Consider the following 15,114-nt stretch of genomic DNA (forward strand, 5'->3'; position numbering starts at 1 on the left):
AGACAGCTGATGATTGCTGCACTCTGCTCTCATCCCTACTCATTGAGAGTAATCTTCCAACTGGCGATGTAACCGAGCAGTGGGAGCACATTTCTCTCTCTGAGAAATGTAGCGCGGCCTCGAAAAACAGGACGCTGCCTATCGAGTCGAGCTGCATACGGGCGCGGAAACGCGCAGTATATTGGAGGAAAGAAAACGAGGCAGAACGGCGTGTAAGGCGAATAGCTTTAGATCCTAGGGATCGGAATAGTGCCCGAAAATTCTACAAAAAAAAGAATAAAAATGACTATCTGGTTACTGACGTACCGGGTGTGCTTAATTTGTGGCCTGATCACCTTGTGGGGGTGCTGGGCATGAATGAAATGAATACTGAATATACCCTCGGTGGCCATTGCGATCAAAGTGGCTGTCGCATTGAAACTAATTAGCCTCCGTGATGTGGGTTATAGGGTTGCAGGCAATTAGTATCCCGCAATCTAACTAACTTAAGCTCTATCTGGGGAGGACAGATTACTGTGTTCTCTCGATAGAATATCAGAAGCAATTAGGTGATGAGATTTTTTATGAATGATGATTTGAAGTTGAAAGTTAAGGTTGAAGGGGTGGCAAAGGAGGTACCACTGTAGTGTATTTCAATCGGAAGTCACAGCGCTTAAAGATGTGGGGAATGGAATGCGATATCTAATGCAACACTGTAGTTGTGGTTTTGTACCGATAAAGACACTCCCCGAAAGTTTTAAGGGGTGTTATCGACTTTTATGGTCCTTTGCACCATTAAGATACTAGCCCGATCATCGCGGGAACGATTTAATAAGACCACATTAAGCTCTCGAGACCATCCCACTTCCCATCCCTCATTTCGATGAGGAACTCAGAATCGCCAGAGCCGCGCCTGCTAAATATATTTAAATTTGTAACAGGATTTCCCTAGCATAAAGAAGATTGACAACTGGGTTGCGGAAGTTGGAAAGCTACAAAGATTCGCGCTTATCAACCCTCTTGAACCTCTGAGGCCAACATTTGCGCGATAAAGGCTGGTCTTAAAATTCCAAAGAAAAGTAATCATGTAGATGCTGTAACAAAGCAAAAACTCGTGCAACTATCGCTACTTGTGAAGCGGACTTCTAGCACCATGGGAACTACGAAGTTCCAATGGCCACCTAAAGACTGCTTTTGAACAGCTGGACTTCGAGGAAGCTTAGCGGGATACCCCTGGCAAGAGGTGGATGGCAGATGTTCAGCGCAGACTCATTTATCTTAATTAGTGTTTTGACGGACACTGTTCAATGAATAAATAAAATGCGCAGGAAAATAAGCAAAGGATTTATCAATAATTTTTCATATGGAATGAATGAGTAACACCATTTTGGATATGAAATTTTCACATAGTCTACTAACTTAAGCAAGAGTTAAATTTGACACAGTCATAACGCCATAGTCATAATCATATTTTTACTTATCCATATCAAATTGGCATCAGTTATTGGTGCCTTAACCTAAAAATCGTGAAAACTTCATACAAATTAAGAAAACGCAAATAATTACAAACATATACATACCACAAAAAATTTGACTCTTAGTCCAAAACCTACCCAAAACAATAAATAAAATCTAAAAAAAGTTAATAAATCCTCCAACACAAATATTTTTATATTATGGATACGGCGAAAAAACAAAAACCAATTGGTTGGCTATGGGTCATGGTATGGTTATGGCTTTAGCGTTATGGTATGACACCATTAATCGATTAAATTAATTTCCATAAGGTTGGTTCGATCAGATGTTTTATCTGGTTATCGTTAAATCACCATTAACTGGCCCTTTAAGAAGTATAGTTCACTTACACAATTCATACCCAGACCGACACAACCCTTTCAGACCGAGCAGCCGAGTATATAAAAATATATTTCTAGCCCTTTTAGGCTTCATTATCAGCTACGCAAATTTTAAGTGTCGCCGCAACACTTATTGTTGAATATTAGTCGCTTATTTATATTTGATTTTCAATTGTTAGCTCATTTACTTAACAATATTAATGAGACTTTGAATGTGTTGGTTGTTGTTGTTCCTCGTCGATCGTTTTAAGTGTTTTTCCTTATTTAATTTGATCATATTTTTTTCCTTTCGTATTTGCGCTACTTGTTGAAGTTTATTTAACAACACAATTTTATGCAGCTAATGAGTTGAAGTTACGAAATGAATATTTGGTAAAGTAGAACTAAAAAATAAAAAAAAATCACATTGTACTACGATATTTTCTGATCACAGAAAATGTATTTAGAGACCGAGCCAGTTTGGTTGAAGAATAACTCCAGCCTTATTTGGAGGCATAGTAATTATATCATGATGCAACATTTTTATACTCAGTTGAGCAGAGCTCACAGAGTATATTAACGTTGATTGGATAACGGTTGGTTGTACAGGTATAAAGGAATTGAGATAGATATAGACTTCCATATATCAAAATCATCAGTATCGAAAAAAAATTTTATTGAGCCATGTCCGTCCGTCCGTCCGTCTGTCCGTTAACACGATAACTTGAGTAAATTTTGAGGTATCTTGATGAAATTTGGTATGTAGATTCCTGGGCACTCATCTCAGATCGCTATTTAAAATGAACGATATCGGACTATAACCACGCCTACTTCTTCGATATCGAAAATTTCGAAAAATCGAAAAAGTGCGATAATTCATTACCAAATACGGATTAAGCGATGAAACTTGGTAGGTGAGTTGAACTTATGACGCAGAATAGAAAACTAGTAAAATTTTGGACAATGGGCGTGGCACCGCCCACTTTTAAAACAAGGTAACTTAGAAGTTTTGCAAGCTGTAATTTGGCAGTACTTGAAGTTATCATGATAAAATTTGGCAGGAACGTTACTCTTATTACTATATGTATGCTTAATAAAAATTAGCAAAAAAAAATTTTTTTAAAGTCAAATTTTAAAAAAAAAGTTAATATCTTTACAGTATATAAGTAAATTATGTCAACATTCAACTTCAGTAATGATATGGTGCAACAAAATACAAAAATAAAAGAAAATTTCAAAATGGGCGTGGCTCCACCCTTTTTCATTTAATTTGTCTAGCATACTTTTAATGCCATAAGTCGAACAAAAATTTACCAATCCTTGTGAAATTTGGTAGAGGCTTAGATTCCAGGACGATAACTGTTTTCTGTGAAAAAGGGCGAAATCGGTTGAAGCCACGCCCAGTTTTTATACACAGTCGACCGTCTGTCCTTCCGCTCGGCCGTTAACACGATAACTTGAGCAAAAATCGATATATCTTTACTAAACTCAGTTCACGTACTTATCTGAACTCACTTTGAATTGGTGTAAAAAATGGCCGAAATCCGACTATGACCACGCCCACTTTTTCGATATCGAAAATTACGAAAAATGAAAAAAATGCCATAATTATATACCAAATACGAAAAAAGTGATGAAACATGGTAGTTGTATTGATCTATTGACGCAAAATACAACTTTAGAAAAAAACTTGGTAAAATGGGTGTGACACCTACCATATTAAGTAGAAGAAAATGAAAAAGTTTTGCAGGGGGAAATCAAAAGCCCTTGGAATCTTGGAAGGAATACTGTTCGTGGTATTACATATATAAATAAATTAGCGATACCCGACATATGATGTTCTGGGTCACCCTGGTCCACATTTTGGTCGATATCTGGAAAACGCCTTCACATATACAACTACCACCACTCCCTTTTAAAAGCCTCATTAATACCTTTAATTTGATACCCATATCGTACAAACAAATTCTAGAGTCAACCGTGGTCCACTTTTATAACGATATTCCGAAATGGCGTCCACCTATAGAACTAAGGCCCACTCCCTTTTAAAATACTCATTAACACCTTTCATTTGATACCCATATAGTACAAACAAATTCTAGAGTCACCCCTGGGTCACCTTTATGGCGATATCTCGAAAAGGCGTCCACATATAGAACTAAGGCCCATGCCCTTTTAAAATTATCATTAACACATTTCATTTGATACCCATATCGTACAAACGCATTCTAGAGTCACCCCTGGTTCACTTTTATGGCGATATCTCGAAAAGGCGTCCACCTATAGAACTTAGGCCCACTCCCTTTTAAAATTATCATTAACACATTTCATTTAATACCCATATCGTACAAACAAATTCTAGAGTCAGGCTTGGTCCACCCTTATGGCGATATCCCAAAATGGCGTCCATCCATAGAAATATGGCCCACTCCCTCTTAAAATAGTCTTTAATAGCTTCCATTTGATACACATGTCATACAAACACATTCCAGGGTTACCCTAGGTTCTTTTTACTACATGGTGATTTTCCCTTATTTTGTCTCCATAGCTCTCAACTGAGTATGTAATGTTCGGTTACACCCGAACTTAGCCTTCCTTACTTGTTGTTATTGATATTAGAGAAAAATTACAAAGTTTACAAACAGCGATGGTTATTGGGTCATGTTTCTTTCACTTCTTCATGAACTAGCTCAGCTGCCGAGAAAATCAGGAACATGTCGATTAGGGTGGGTCAAATTTATTGTTGAAAAGGCACATCCAGTTTCTGAATCTATGGGTCATACTGAGTAATATTGTCAATGGGACCATAGGTCTGAAATGAATTTCGAGCCTCTCTAATTTTGTTAGAAAATTTTATAACCCATAGATTCAGAAACTGGATGTGCACCTGAAGTTTTTCCCCCTTTTTTCCCCAGACCCGTCGTAATGCCATGCAAAGTAATATAAAATTAAATACATTACATAAAAAATAAATGAAATTAAATTAAATAAAGGGAAAGGAAAAGAAAATGAAGGAAAGGAAAGGAAAGGAAGGGAAAATGAAGGACAGGAAAGGAAAGGAAAGGAAAGGAAAAGATAAAAGATAAAAAGGAAGGAAAAGATAAAAAGTAAGGAAAAGCAAGGAATACCAAAGATTAGAAATGGAAGAAAAAAAGAGTAGGAATGGAAAAGAAGGGAAAGAAATCAAAGGCATAGTGACGTCTGTAGTCGTTGAATTTCAAGCACTGAGCCAACTTTAGTATTGTTAATATAATGAGTTTTAAGAAGGTTTTATAACAATTTCATTAAATTATCACAATTTAACAGAGATAAGTATATTGGCTGCTGTCATAGCTATTTCTCCCCTGCCAAGGGTTCTCATCGAACTTCATTATATTTGTGGCTATTAGGAGTTGGTCATTCCCGATTTCGGAACTCATGCATTTTTCTTTTTTTTTTCATGTTTAATGAACTTGTTAAACTTACCTATTTGATCTATATCGTCCAACTATATTTATGCACTCCTCGTAAAAAAATCGTAATCTGCCTCTCTTTCGCTACTACCTTCCTTTGCCGTTTAAATGTTCCACGCACGAAACTGCCCACTGTAACTGAAATTTTATACATAAATATTAAACTATTTTTTGTTGAAGTGGATTTTTTTAAGTAAATCTTATAATTTCCAATGTGGAATTTCATAAACCAAAATAATAAAGAAATAAAAAAAAAACGACCGCTTAACTAGAAGAGAGGTAGGCTGCAAATACCCGTCCAAATCGAGAGAGCTGACAAAGATCCGTTTTAAGCTCAGCATTAATAATCCATAGCTGGAAAAAAAAGTGTGCGACATTCAAAGGATTTTCACGAAATCTCGAAAAATTACCCCATACCATTCCGAAACCGGGAGTGGGATCTTAAGTATTTTTGCATCGCAATTTTCTGAACTTGTATTGTAATTTTATATTTTTAAACTTGAAAAGGTGTAGAAAGGTGGCAAATATTCTACGCTATCTATGGATTCCAGGCTTAGAGAATTGCCCTAACATTTTCAATGTATACTGTACATATATACTTGGCGCAATTTATCTGCAAGGAGATTTAAGCCGAACTTCTCTTCCAATTTGCGTCGTGCTCCTTTTTAGTTTTCCTTCAAATTGACAGGACGGACTGGATCTACATCTTTTATGCCGACTCTAAACGGCAGCTTCTAGGCAGATCAATTTTCACTGATAAATTTTTCATGGCAGAAATACACTTGAAGCATTTGCCAAAGCACTGCAGGGGGACTACCCGTTTAAAAAACGTTGTTTCTAATTTTAAAAATTGTTTCTAAGTTTTTGATATTGCTTTGCCCGGGACTTGAGCCCGGTGTGGTAGGCGGAGCACGTTATCACCAAACCACGGTGACTATCAATACTATTTACTACTAAGTGTTATTTGTGCAAAATAAAACTATTAACTTATTCCTAAGTTCGATTTCACTTCCAAGTCGTCCATGTAACGTGTAACGTAACAGTCCAAACTTATATGCTTCTGTGAAATTAAAAAAAATTGTTTCGTTGTGTTTGATATTTACTCAATTACTTACACCCTAAAGCTTGACTTCACTGCCATTAAATTGCTAATAAAGTAGAGGTTTTCACTGATGTGAGGCAACTACAAAACCTGAAGTGCAAGGGGGAAGACGTCATCACTCTGGCGGTAAGTGACGGGTGACTGCCCCTGGGTTGAGGGAGGCTAGGTCGCAAATGCTGTTGTGGGCCCGGGACTGGGCGTCTTTGGGTAGGCATCGGAGTACCCGGTGCAGTTGAGTTTACGGCCTGGCAACATGGCGCAATGACACCCGTCGGGGGGTTGCCATCGCTGAGACCAGAACATCGAGGAAAGTGGCACATTCCAAGGCAGGAACTGCATTGGGCAGAACTCGCAAGCATAGGGTGCACAAGGTGGTAGGGAATAAGATTACGTTTCCCTGACCTACACGTGTGCTAGTGCCGGAAAGAGAGAAGTGTAATTCAAGAGCGTAGCATCTAAGTCCAGAAGAAAATACAGGCCTGCAAAAACACTGTTTCCAGAATCACTACGGGCTGTCTCTTCCCAGAACACCACCTACACATTGGGGAGAGAGTTCTCTCCATTAGGGAGAGAAATGATATGCATCCCAACAGACATCTGATTGAAGAGGCCCCACCACTCAGGGGCTTAAGAAGTCATCTCCTTAAGCATTATGAGGAAATGCGTCATCTGAGAAAACAGCCGTATAAAAAAAAAAACACAGTGGTATCCACAGAAAGGTGTCGGACCTCTATGCCAGGAATTTCCCCATTCATAAAGATAACATAAATAAATAAAATAAATACATGAACTCACAGAAGAGAAAGCACTCTCCCTAGGGAGACGCGCGTCACTCTAGCTCAGCTTCGATCTGGATACTGTAACAGGTTAAACTTTTACATATCCAGAATCAACGCCGACATACACAATGTTTGTAATGTGCCCCCCTCATGACACGAAACATCTCTTTAATTGCAATGTGGAGCCAACGCCTCTAACACCCCTCTCACTCTGGTCCACCCCTGTTTTAATTGCAATTTGGGCCATATATGTATTAATTGTATGAAGCACAGGAAAAGTTATTACATAAGACTGGAGGCTTTTTTACAAGAATTTATTTTTGGGACGAGTTTTTGCGTTTAACAAGCTGTTCCAGGTTGGTATCGAACCTAAGACCATACACTGCCGAAATGAATGTTGCTCGTTCCATAAAACGGTTATTCTGGATTTGACCGCACCGCAAACAGACCTCATAGTTTCTTTTTCACTTTTTGCTAGGCGAGGCACCTTTGAGCAGTTAACGTAGCGGTGGCCTTAGCTTTCCACGAACCAATCGACAAGGTAATGCAAGGAAACAAAGAGACTCTGGTATACTTAAGGATCCTTAAGGAAGCAAAGGATGCAACTCCGGTATATATCATACCCCGAGCAAAGAGAAGACTTAAGCGCAATGGCGGAAGTGATTGAAAGGAGACAAACAAGTTAATGTGCCGATTAGTCTTAAATAGAAGCCTCTTACATAGTAAAAAAGCGCCGAGCGCATTAAAAAATAAATATAAATGTAGGGCGCCATAACCTTCGAAGAGATTTTAGGCCGATCTTCTCTTCCAATTTGCATCGTGCTCCTTTTTTTTATCTTTTCCTGCAAATTGGCGAGACGGGACCTACTTGTTTTATGCCGACTCAGAACGGCATCTGCAAGGCGGATGAGTTTTCACTGAGAGCTTTTCATGGCAGAAATACACACGGAGTGCTGGCCAAACCCTACCGGGGCGACCCTCCTTAGAGAAATGTTCTACTAATTGAAAAACTTTGTTTCTGAAATTTTGATGTTGCTTTGCCCGGTTCGTGAACACAGGATCTTCGGTGTGGTAGAAGGAGCACGCTACTATTGCACCACGGCGGCCGCCGCATTGCTCTTGGCTATTGTAGAGGGTTTATGTGAAAGGCGTCATAAACTCATTAAAATTTACAAATTTATATTCTAATGACAAAAATTTCATTTACAAAACCGTATTCTTCCAATAAGTTAATCGATGGCATGCTATGTTGAATTTGAATACCAGCTAGTCGCTTTGCAACCAATGCACAAGTTGCTACTGAACTACCTTATCGACAAGTCGATTAACCGAACAATCGATTAAAAAGCTCTTATACATACATAGGCCAGTTGCAGGACGGCAGTTTATCCTTTTCATGATTCAATTACACGAGGTTTCGCATGTAGCCTTTTTTTAAATGTGACACTCCGCACTCATGGTTGTTTTTAAGAAGAAGTGAAGAAAGGGGAAAAATTAAATCCCTTAAACACAGCCGGAACTTACAAAAGTTGCTTAGTACTCCGTAAACGAGATCTGGAAGTTCAAACGTTTTATAAATAGCGCCTAACATCCTTTTGACCAGCAGCAAGAAAGTGCATCAAAACAGCGCCACGTTCTGTACTTTCGGGTTTTTAGCATACGGGCAGCACAGCAACCACGATTTAAACTTATTTGTGGCGTCTGCAAAATAATTACAAAGTGCAAGTACTCAACATTGTTACAAAAGTGCGTTTTTATACTCAGTTGAGCAGAGCTCACAGAGTATATTAACTTTGATTGGATAACGGTTGGTTGTACAGGTATAAAGGAATCGAGATAGATATAGACTTCCATATATCAAAATCATCAGGATCGAAAAATAATTGGATTGAGCCATGTCCGTCCGTCCGACCGTTAACACGATAACTTGAGTAAATTTTGAGGTATCTTGATGAAATTTGGTATGTAGGTTCCTGAGCACTCATCTCAGATCGCTATTTAAAATGAACGATATCGGACCATAACCACGCCCACTTTTTCGAAAAACCGAAAAAGTGCGATAATTCATTACCAAAGACGGATAAAGCGATGAAACTTGGTAGGTGAGTTGACCTTATGACGCAGAATAGAAAATTAGTAAAATTTTGGACAACGGGCGTGGCACCGCCAATTTTAAAAGAAGGTAATTTAAAATTTTGCAAGCTGTAATTTCGCAATCGTTGAAGATATCATGATGAAATTGGGCAGGCACGTTTCTCCTATTACTATATGTGTGCTAAATAAAAATTAGCAAAATCGGATGACGAGCACGCCCACTTTAAAAAAAAAATTTTTTTTAAGTAAAATTTTAACAAAAAAGTTAATATCTTTACAGTATATAAGTAAATTATGTCAACATTCAACTCCAGTAATGATATGGTGCAACAAAATACAAAAATAAAAGAAAATTTCAAAATGGGCGTTGCTCCGCCCTTTTTCATTTAATTTGTCTAGCATACTTTTAATGCCATAAGTCGAACAAAAATTTACCAATCCTTGTGAAATTTGGTAGGGGCTTAGATTCTAGGACGATAACTTATTTCTGTGAAAAAGGGCGAAATCGGTTGAAGCCACGTCCAGTTTTTATACACAGTCGATCGTCTGTCCTTCCGCTCGGCCGTTAACACGATAACTTGAGCAAAAATCGATATCTCTTTACTAAACTCAGTTCACGTACTTATCTGAACTCACTTTGAATTGGTGTAAAAAATGGCCGAAATCCGACTATGACCACGCCCACTTTTTCGATATCGAAAATTACGAAAAATGAAAAAAATGCCATAATTCTATACCAAATACGAAACAAGGGATTAAACATGGTAATTGGATTGGTTTATTGATGCAAAATATAATTTTAGAAAAAAACTTTGTAAAATAGATGTGACACCTACCATATTAAGTCGAAGAAAATGAAAAAGTCCTGCAGGGCAAAATAAAAAACCCTTGAAATCTTGGCAGGAATACTGTTCGTGGGATTACATATATAAATAAATTAGCGATACCCGACATATGATGTTCTGGGTCACCCTGGTCCACATTTTGGTCGATATCTGGAAAACGCCTTCACATATACAACTACCACCACTCCCTTTTAAAAGCCTCATTAATACCTTTAATTTGATACCCATATCGTACAAACACATTATAGAGTCACCCCTGGTCCACCTTTATGGCGATATCTCGAAAAGGCGTCCACCTATAGAACTAAGCCCCACGTCCTTTTAAAATACTCATTAACCCCTTTCATTTGATACCCATATCGTACAAACAAATTCTAGAGTCAGCCCTGGTCCACCTTTATGGCAATATCCCTAAATGGCGTCCACCTATAGAACTATGGCCCACTCCCTTTTAAAATACTCATTAACATCTTTCATTTGATACACATGTCATACAAACACATTCCAGGGTTGCCCTCGGTTCATTTTCCTACATGGTTATTTTCCCTTATGTTTTCACCATAGCTCTCAACTGAGTATGTAATGTTCGGTTACACCCGAACTTAACCTTCCTTACTTGTTATTATTAATTTACCCAAAAATTTACAGCAAAATTATTAAATTTTCACGAATGTTATCAAAAGAAACTATCAAAACTAAAAAAGTAAAACGTTCAATACTGTTTTAAAGTGTTGTTCATTATTCAGAAAGGAGTTTGCAAAGAAATAACACTTTTCATTTCTAGGAGCGACTTGGGAGTTTGGAATGTGAAACGCACAGGGTGGTCTAAGGCTACATGGGTAGCCTTTAATAATTAAACCATGATCCTTTTTAACTCAGAGTTCATTTAAAAATTTCTCAAAAAATTCATGAGTTTAACCCCCATGAGAAAATAACCCTGAGATAAATTCTAATAAGAGCTATCAGACTCTTAATTATGGGTGCTACAATAATGTTTGAGGAGTATACACATACACATAGTATGTATGTATTGTAAAACAGTAGTTTTTTTGCACAAGAGTCTACGTTGAATGTGCAAAATACAAAACTACCAGCCATAAAGCAGAAAATTCGAACTTAAATGCAGGAGTACCACAGGACGTATGAGTAACATTCTATTAAATACTACATAGAAGTAAATGAAGAGGCAAAAAAAGCTGTTAGATACATATTTAGCTGTGTGTGAATGCTATTTATGAACTATCATAAAGCGTAGGAGGTGGAAATAAGCGATTACAACGATAAAGACTGTCTTGTCTGTATTGAAATGTACGGATGTTTGATTTCATAGGCGAGACGAGATGGCCTACTAGCTCGTCGTAAAAGTTTGAAAATTAAATGAGATATGAGAAAAACTTATAAATATTATATTAAAATGCATATTTTAATATTTACTAACACATACAAGTATTATTTCATTATTTACTAAAGTTACATATATACTTTGTCAGACATATTTATATGTGCACGTTTTAAACAGACTATAAAAACAAAAAAATGTAAGGCGCGATAACCTCCGAAGTGATCTAAGGCCGAACTTCTCTTCCAATTTGCGTCGTGCTCCTCTTGATTTTACCTACAAATTGGCCGGACGGGACCTACATGTTTTATGCCGATTCCGAACGGCATCTGCTAGGCAGATAAGTTTTCACTGAGAGCTTTTCATGGCAGAAATACACACGGACCGCTTGCCAAACACTGTCGAGGGGCGACCCCGCTTAGAAAAATTTTCTTCTAATTGAAAAACCTTATTTCTAAAATTTTGATGTTGCTTTGCCCAGGGTGTGAACCCAGGTCATACAGTGTGGTAGGCGGAGCACGCTACCATCACACCACGGTGGCCGTTTTGAACAGACAGTCATGCAAATAACTATTTTTATTATTATATTAAATAGACATAAATTGATTTTCACTAACATTTTGTTTGTTCGAACTCTCGCTTATAGTTGCGGGTTGGTGTTAGCTAAGCAGACAATTCTTTGAATGCAACGTCAGACAGACGAATATATTTTCACAAAGCGAAACTCGATTTTCACTTGCACTTTTTCGTTTTGTATGTAAATAAATAAATTCGTTTGCGTGTTTTTTTTTTTTTAAACTTTCCTTAATTTTTTTCAAAGTACTTTTTTCTTTTACATTTTTTATATTTTTTCTGTTAATTTGTTATTAAATTTATCACTTTTTTCCCATACAAAAAAGGCACCGCAAAGAGAATTTTAACGAGCGTCGCGTCACACAGCTGAGAGTTAACTGGATTTTTGTTAGACGAAAAATGTTAAGACTCAAAAAGCCAAGCAACAAATATTTGTTAGCATTGTGAGCGCGTAGACTGTTGACAAACGTAAATTAAAGTTACGTCTACATGCACATTGTTGTAGTACACACACATACACATATGCACATACATATGTATAAATAAATGAAATTGAAAGCAATCTATGATAAAAATTTGCGCTAACTTAACACAGTTGGCAGTAAATTATATTTATCAAAGGAAAAAAGCTTATGAGTATATACATATATATGTATATGTGTATGTGCGACTGTGTATTGGTATTAGAATTGCCAATGGCTAAAATAAATATATGTGTCTTTATGTATTTAGCAAATATTTGATACGTCGCGATAACAACGGTAAGGCGCTTCAAAAAAACAAAAAAAAACAAACAACACAAATATTTATAGTAAAAACAATAACAACAATAAATACTTATAGCAGCAGTACCTATTATAGCTCCCAAACATATACATATGTATGAATGTTCACTCATACATACATAAAATTATTATCGCATTGTTAAAAAAAGCGACGAAAGTGCTACAACAACGCAAAAACACAGTCACTATACCAAAGTTATGGGTAATACAGCCACAATAAACAAAAAAAAAGCAACCTAGGCACAGGTAAAACCAATTATTATATACCCAGTTGTACGTTTCTTGAGGTTAGCTTCATAGGCGGATATACACAAGTTTTGAAATAAATTATAATAGATTGTCAGATAGTTTTTGTAAAGGAAAACAACAACTGTAAATAAAATTAAAGAAAACAAGTAAGGACGGGACTGTCTTCGGCTGCGCCGAAGACTTCATACCTTTCATGAATGGGGCTCAACAATAATGTTATCCCGTTCGTAATCTCCGAATAATCGGATGTATAAAATAAGAAATATCTAGTGAACAGATCTACATACCTAAACGATTTTTAAGATAAATATAAAATAAAAAATAGGTAGGTACTTTGTGTGAGGATGCAAAGCTTCACGTTTTTTGTGGTCTGCATGTAACAACTACGACTACGAATCACGTATTTCAAAAATATATGAAGTAAACGTAGCTATTTGATAAAGCTTGATGAATTTTGAAGCTTCTATCCGTAAAAAATGGGCAAAAATGACAGTTTGTATGAAGTATATAATATATATACCACCGATCTCAATGATTTTTCAGACATCAATATATGCTATACACGTAAGCATTTGGTGAAATTTGAAGCTTCTAGCTGTTAAAATGGGGCTTAAGTCGCAAAAAAAATATATATATACTATATATACCATCATATATATATTATATATATCACCGATCTCTATGATTTTTTGACACAACAATATACACTATATACGTAAGCACTCGGTGAAATTTGAAGCTTATAGCTGTTAAAATGGGGTAGAAATTGCGAAAAATTTCTTATCTGAACAATCGGTTGTATGAGATATATACTATATATACAACCGATATATACTATATATACAACCGATCTCTATGATTTTTTCAGACAACAATATATGCCATATACGTAAGCGTTCGGTGAAATTTGAAGCTTCTAGCTGTTAAAATGGGGCTAAAATTGCGAAAATATATATATATACTATATATATATACTATATATACCACCGACCTGTATGATTTTTTCAGACAACAATATATGCTATATACCTAAGCATTCGTTGAAATTTGAAGCCTCTAGCTCTTAAAATGGGGCAGTAATTACGAAAAGTTCCTTATCTGAACAATCGGTTGTGGGGGATATATACTATATATACGACCGATCTCATCAATTTTTTCAGGCAACAATATGTGCAATATACGAAAGTATATGGTGAAGTTTGAAGCTTCAATCTGTTAAATTGAGTAAGATATTACAAAAATCCCCTTTTTCAGAAAAATCGGTTGTATGGAGGATATATGCTATAGTGGTCCGATCCGGCCGGTTCCGACAAATGTCTAATCGGACACCCAAATACACCTGCTTACCAAATTTTATCAAGATATCTCAAAAATTGAGGGACTGGTTTGCATACAAACAGACAGACGGACAGACGGACAGACAGACAGACGGACATGGCTAAATCAACTCAGCTCTTCATTCTGATTATTTCGGTATACTTAATGGTGGGTCTATCTATTTTCCTTTAAGGACTTACAATTTTGGGATTCGTGACGAAATTAATATACCATTTCATTTTCATGAAAGGTATAAAAATGGCAAAAAAGCCCCCTTATCTGAACGATCGGTTGTATGGGATATATATTATATATATATATCTTTCTATCTGAACGATCGGTTGTATGGGATAGGTACATATATAATATATACATATAGCTCCGATCAAAGTGTTTTTTTCAGAAAATCTCCTATGATATATTAAAATATATATCACCGAATTTCACGTTTATACTTTCTAAATTAGGGGAGAAATGGCCAAAAATCTTTCTATCTGAACGATCGGTTGTATGGGATATAACTATATATAGCTCCGATCAAAGTGATTTTTTCAGGATATCTTCTATGATATATTAGAATATATATCACCGAGCTTCACGTTTATACTTTCTAAATTGCGGCAGGAATGACCAAAATCGTCTTATCTGAGCGATCGGTTGTATGGGAGATATATGTTATGTGGTCCGATCCTACCGCATTCGACAAATGTATAATATAATACAAAAATACATCCTCGTGCCAAATTTCATTGAGATATCTCACCG

The 15,114-nt window shown here is 36.6% G+C and overlaps 1 protein-coding gene across 4 annotated transcripts in view; it reads right to left on the minus strand.

The window, feature by feature from the left end:
- Positions 1-15,114, minus strand: part of hebe — a 104,147-nt gene that overhangs the window by 69,294 nt on the left and 19,739 nt on the right. Inside the window, exons 1-2 of one of the 4 annotated variants that reach the window (XM_067771783.1) lie at positions 12,043-12,380; positions 5,280-5,404 (exon numbers count right to left, since the gene is read on the minus strand). The exons of 1 other annotated variant lie outside the window; for it this stretch is intronic. The gene's annotated coding sequence lies outside the window, so the exon portion shown is untranslated. Of the gene's footprint in view, positions 1-5,279; positions 5,405-12,042; positions 12,381-15,114 lie in introns of those variants that run through there. 2 more of the 4 variants (XM_067771784.1, XM_067771788.1) reach the window with 2 other exon arrangements.

This window comes from Eurosta solidaginis, chromosome 3 (assembly GCF_040869045.1).
Source record: "Eurosta solidaginis isolate ZX-2024a chromosome 3, ASM4086904v1, whole genome shotgun sequence".
Classification (NCBI taxonomy): Eukaryota; Metazoa; Arthropoda; class Insecta; order Diptera; family Tephritidae; genus Eurosta; species Eurosta solidaginis.